At 52.5% G+C, this 5,641-nt stretch overlaps 1 pseudogene; it reads left to right on the forward strand.

Moving 5' to 3' along the window:
- The first annotated feature begins 472 nt into the window (after positions 1 to 472).
- On the forward strand, positions 473 to 5,439 carry LOC126767002 (uncharacterized; annotated as a pseudogene).
- Positions 5,440 to 5,641: the final 202 nt, after the last annotated feature.

The raw sequence follows: 5,641 nt of genomic DNA on the forward strand, positions 1-5,641 counted from the left end.
TTTCCGTCTTTTGTTTTTGTTTGTTCAACGCGTGTGGATAAACAATGACCAGCGAACTCCCCTCCCCTATGCATTTTTGACGGCTTCCCTTTCCTTTCTTTTCTATTCTTTTTTTTTGGTTTTCGTTTTCGCCATCGGACGGGAAAAAAAAAGAAAGGACTGATGACGCCACAATGACACTGTGGAATATCGACAAAAACGTAGCAGTCGTGGTGTAACGGTGGCTCATTTTCTTTCCTCTCTTTCTCCTTTTCCCTGTTTGTCTTTCTCTGTAGCCCTGTCTAACTGTGTCCACACGGAAAGCACAAGTGTCTCAGTCCTCTCTCGTGTCACAACTTTACCGCTACAAGCACCACACACACACACACACACACACCGCTCTCTCGTTCTCTTTTGTCCTCTCTCTTCCCCCCTCCCCACTCTCCTCGTTCCTTTTTGACACACTGAAACGGAAAGGAAAGAGTGAAGAAAGATGACCTTGCTGAGCTTCCACAGTTTCTCTGAGGCGAATGTCTACATCACCTTTGTCCTTTTCGGCGTGTCCATCATGCTTGTCTTGTCGTCTGTCACCTCGGCACCGAGCTTTGTGACTTCCTTTTACAGCTACGCCACCGGCGTGCCTGATGTGGAGTGCGAAGCCCTACTTCTGGGACAATGCCAACACCTTCTTCAACGTCGCCACCTTTGGCGCGCAGCTCTCCTGCGAGGCGCTGACGTTGGTGCCGACCTTCCGCAAGATCCCGCTGCAGGCATGCTGGTCTCTTCACCGGCCTGCCATTATGCTCATTGAGATGCTTTTGCTGATTGTGATCCCATCCGTCCACGATCTCGAGCCAGGATGGCGCGATTGCGTTGATCATGGTGGTCTCCATCATGGGCGGCTTCTCCAAGGCGCTGGTCGACTCCACGACGAACGCGCTCGTCGGCCCCTTCCCCACCAAGTTCATGAACGGCGAGCTGTGGGGCCTCACGGTCATCTCGCTTGTGATGTCGCTTATTGAGATCCTCCTCAAGGCCTCCATGGGCACCGGCTTCAACGATGTGCTGACCCAGTCCCGCATCTACTTCGGCATCGCCATCGCCATCCAGCTCCTCACCTTGGCCGAGTTCCTGCTCATGTACCGTAATCCCTTTGCCATGCGCTACATTGCCGAGTTTCGTCAGATGAATGCCAAGAATGGTCTGGCGGGTGCGAACGCATCGGAGACACCGGGCGACCTTCCTTGTCGAGCCTGCCGGTGGGGACCAGGTGCAAGTGCTGGAACTGCGCGCGTCTGTCGATCGCGGCACTGGCCAGGACGGCCAAGCGCCCGAGGCTGAGCTGTACGACAAGGTTGACCCCTGCGACGAGGAGGCGAACCACGTGCGCCGCGTCAGTGTCGATGGCAACGGAAACGTTGTCCACACTACCCCGGCGGCAACTACTCGGGACCGGCGGCGTCGCCGCCCCCGTCGCGGATGCCAAGGCCGACGCCAAGGCAGAAGTGGCGCAGGGCAACGCGGCGGTGATGAGGGCCACGGGCGATGCAGACAAAATGGTGGATGCCGATCAGACGGGCAACCTCACCTCCGCCGATCAGATGGTCCGCACGCCGCTCTTCTCGGTGGTGAAGAAGGTGTGGCCAATGCTCTTCACCTGCTTCTTCGTGTACTTCACCTCGCTCAGCATCTTTCCTGGCGTCTTCTTCGCCGTGGACCGCGACAGCGAGTGGTACAGCACGATCGTCGTCCTCCTGTTCAACGCGGGCGACTTCATCTCTCGTGTTGTGCTGATGTTTCGCCAGCTCCGCCCCAGCCCCTGGCCTGCCTTATCGGTAGCTTCTGTCGTCTGGCCGTGGTGCCCTTCCTTGCGCTTTGCGTCCACGGCACCATTTCGGGTCAGTGGCTGCCCTACATTCTCATCAGTCTTGTCGGCCTGACCAACGGCTACTTCGGCGCCATGTCCATGATCCACTGCCCGCGCACAACGACCCTGACGACGGCCGGCGAGCGCTCTTTGGCGGCCATCACAGGTGGTATCTGCTGCAGTGTGGTTTGGCATTTGGCTCGAACCTGGCCCTTGTCATCAACCTTCTTCTGTAAGGCCTACCTCCGTCTTTCCTCTCCTATCCGTTCCTCCTTAAGTGTGAAGGAAAAAGAAATGCACGGGTAAACTGTTGAGCTCTCCCGTAAGACGGACGGTGCAGCAGCACATGTCGCGATAGGCCACGATACTCGCCGACCGCATAGCACGTGGCTTGTAGCGTTGACAACAGCCGGACGTCACCCCTCCCTCTTCCCACTCCTCTCCCACAAGACACGTTTCAGCAGGGGGAGTCTACAAAACAGACAGACACCTTGTGGGTGGATCAACTCTAAACATAATAAATCAAAGGACCCCTAAAGAAGTCGCGAACACAATGAGCGTGCTCTCCCGGTCCGCTTGATGAAACTAAGAGGAGAAGAAACAAGCATTATCCCCTTTTTGTTTTTTGCTTTTTGACTTTTTTTTTGTTTTCCACTTTCTCACCGTTGATCGAGATGAGTGTCTTTTTCCCTTACCTTTCACCAGATGATTTCTTCCTCTTTTTCTCTCTTTTTTTCTTCTTTCGTTAACTCTTCGGGAATGAGCCCTGCTCCTTTCCCCCCTCCCTCCCCCCTCCCCCCTTTCCCCTCCTCCTTCCCGACCTCTCTTTATTCTTCTCCCCCTTTGATGGTGCGGCTCACGGCCGCGGATGGATCTGCTTTTTTTTTCCTCTTTCCTCCCTTTGGTCCCCTCTGCATCCCCTGCCGGCATTAATGAACACACGACTGGAAGAACGCGCGGGCAGACTTTGAAAGCTAGTTAAACACTTGACGAAAAGAAGTAAACCGCGTACGCATCTGAGGCAGCCTGCACTTCTTTTCGCTCTTTCTCTCTCGTCTACGAGAAAAGAGAGAGAGAATGCGAGAGAACGAGCGTTTGGCTGCTTCGTTGTTGCCCTGTCTCCCTTCCTTTCTCTTCCTTTTGTTTCAAGAGGCGTCTACGACCGCCGCAACAGGAGTGACATGCAGAGCACTCGAGAGCGAGCGGCAAGCGCTTTTGCATGTTCCTCCCTTCTTGTAGGTTTCCCTCTTTCTCTCTTTTTCTCCCTTGTTTATCGTCGTTTCTTTGCTACCCGGTAGACCACACTGGTCTTCTGTTGGATTCCTCCCCTCCTCTTTTCCTCCCTTTGATCTGCTCGCGTCAAACGTCTCTTTTCTTTACTTTGTGTTTTCCTTTTTTACTGTGTCTTCTTGTGTTTATTTTGTTTTTCCCGTCTTTTGTATTATTTTGTTCACCGGGTGTGAAAAAAAAAAACGCTTCTTCCTCTTTTTTTCTATGGAAATCTTTTGACAACTTCTTCCTCTCACCTTTTTTTTTTTGTTTTATGTTGGTTTTTGTTTTTGCCATCGTAAAAAACGGAGAATAAGGATGGTTTACAGTGGCACTGTGGAATAGCAAAAAAAAAAAAAAGCGTTGGGATGCCACGGTGGTTTATCCTCTTTTTTTTCCCCTGTCTCCTCCTTTTTGCTGAGGTATCGTTCGCCGCAATTCCAGCTTGTTTTTTTTTTTCTTTTTTTTTTCTCAAAGCCCCTGAAAACCTTTCAAGTTCTTCTTTCTCTCTTTCTACTCTTCTTATTTTTTTTGTCATCACTTTTTCTCCCTCCCCTCTCCTTCACTCCTCTTCCTCTCCTCTGTCCTTCTTTGATTCAGCCTCTCTTTTTCGTTCTCTATCCTTTCTCTCTCTCTTTGTATCTTATTCTTTCTTTTCTCTTTTTTTCTGTTTATCGCAAAGGTGTGTGTGCGACGCAATTAACATAAGAAACCGCAATGTTCACAGGCAAACAAGAGCAGCAACAGAAACAAAAAACAAGAAATGAAGGACAGTGAACAAACACACACAACTGTGTGTGGAGCTCCGTCACAGCGGGGATAAGGTGGGTGAGAAGATCTACGTGGCGTGTGTGTGTGCGTCATTAAAAACCGCCGCTGGAGGGGGGGGGGAAGAGAGTGAGGAATCTCATTTGCCTCTTCCCTCCTCTCTATCTTCTTCCTTTTCGCTATTTTTTTTCGCCCTCGTACTCCTCCTCCTTTTCCTTTTTCTCATCTTTTTTTTTTGACGTGATCGAACACGGTAGTCACCCATTTCCACAATAGCAGCAGGACGCACAGAGAGTGAGAGAGAGAGACACACACACACACACACACAAAGACGCTCGGACAGACACTTCTGTAGCATCGCTTTTGCCCTTTTTTTTTTTTTGGAGGGGTCTCGCAGTTTCCGTTTCATTTCCAGTGTTTTTTTTTTTTTTGCGGAAGCTGCAGCTGTTGCACCGCAGAAGGGGGAAGAGGGAAAGAGAAGCGGAAGACGGACGTTCACCAAACATACACAAGAAAGAGTAGAGAAAAAGAGCCCGCAGACGGACCTAGCGAGCTTCCCCCTTCTCTTCTCTCCTCCCTTTTCATCATCATGGGCTTAGCATTATGCCACGGCATCCCTCGTGACGCCCTTATCCTCATAGCCCTCATCTTCTTCTCGTCGCCTTTATTTGCGAGGCTGTCGCGATTGGGCGCCACACCTCCAAGACCTCCGCGGGCTACTTCACGAATCGGAACGGGGCAGATACGAAGGCGCGCGTCGGCTTCATCGGTGGCCACGTGGCACCTACACAAAGACGACCTCTGACTACGCGAAGAACTGTAACCCCAGCGCTTCACTCATTCGGTACCACTGCTCCGCTTTTCGGAGGCCTACCACTTACTCAATGGACTCGTCCTTGCGAGTTTCATTTCCTGCATGCTTTTTTTCTTGCCGCTCTTTTTGTGGTGGTGCGTGTGAGCCGCACGACTACGATGATCCTCTTCCGGTTACATGTCCTTGCAGGGCTGCCAACCGCGCTGCAGTGTGCCGTGATCGCCATCTTTTTGCCCGTGTCGTGCCGAACGCGAAGAAGGACTTCCTGACGTCGGTGTACGCCGCTGACCCGGCCGCCGCGAAGCTTGCTTTCCACCGGCGCTACGCCAGTAATTTGATGATTTCTGCAACCGTCTTTGTGTGTGTCGGCTACTTGATCATTGCGGTGAAGTACTTTGTGGCGCTCTTCACGCGCAGCCGCCTCAAACGAAAGAACGTCAAGCAGCACGACGTCGAGGCCATGATGAAGATGCACTTAGTGAACGACGACTGGGCACGACAAAAGCGAATCCTGCAGTCGCATGCGAAGAGCGTGCAGGTGGAGATGGAGATACGGAAAGAAGACGAGGATCTTCGAACTGTAGCGGCGTTACCAGCAAAGAGGACTTATCACCGCCCCGTTCTCACAAACATCACCACCACCCCACCACCACCACCACCACGAGGTCGCGCTCCTCTTCTTTCATTTTCTTGTTCCTCATCGGCTTCGCGCCGATCGGCGGGCGGACGCCGGCGGACATAACCGCTTACCACTCCGGTACAACGAAAACCACCACAAGACGACGAGCGGCGGCGGCGGTGGCGAAGACGCAGAGGACGGCTTCCGTTTCAAAAATCGGCAGAGAGCACACAGCGAGGCCACATGCGGTCGCAGGACGCCTCTGTCGCGAACGATGCCGCCTTTGTCTTTAGTGATGCTGACGGACACACACGCACCCGCCACC

This window comes from Bactrocera neohumeralis, unplaced genomic scaffold (assembly GCF_024586455.1).
Source record: "Bactrocera neohumeralis isolate Rockhampton unplaced genomic scaffold, APGP_CSIRO_Bneo_wtdbg2-racon-allhic-juicebox.fasta_v2 ctg3511, whole genome shotgun sequence".
NCBI classification, from domain to species: Eukaryota; Metazoa; Arthropoda; class Insecta; order Diptera; family Tephritidae; genus Bactrocera; species Bactrocera neohumeralis.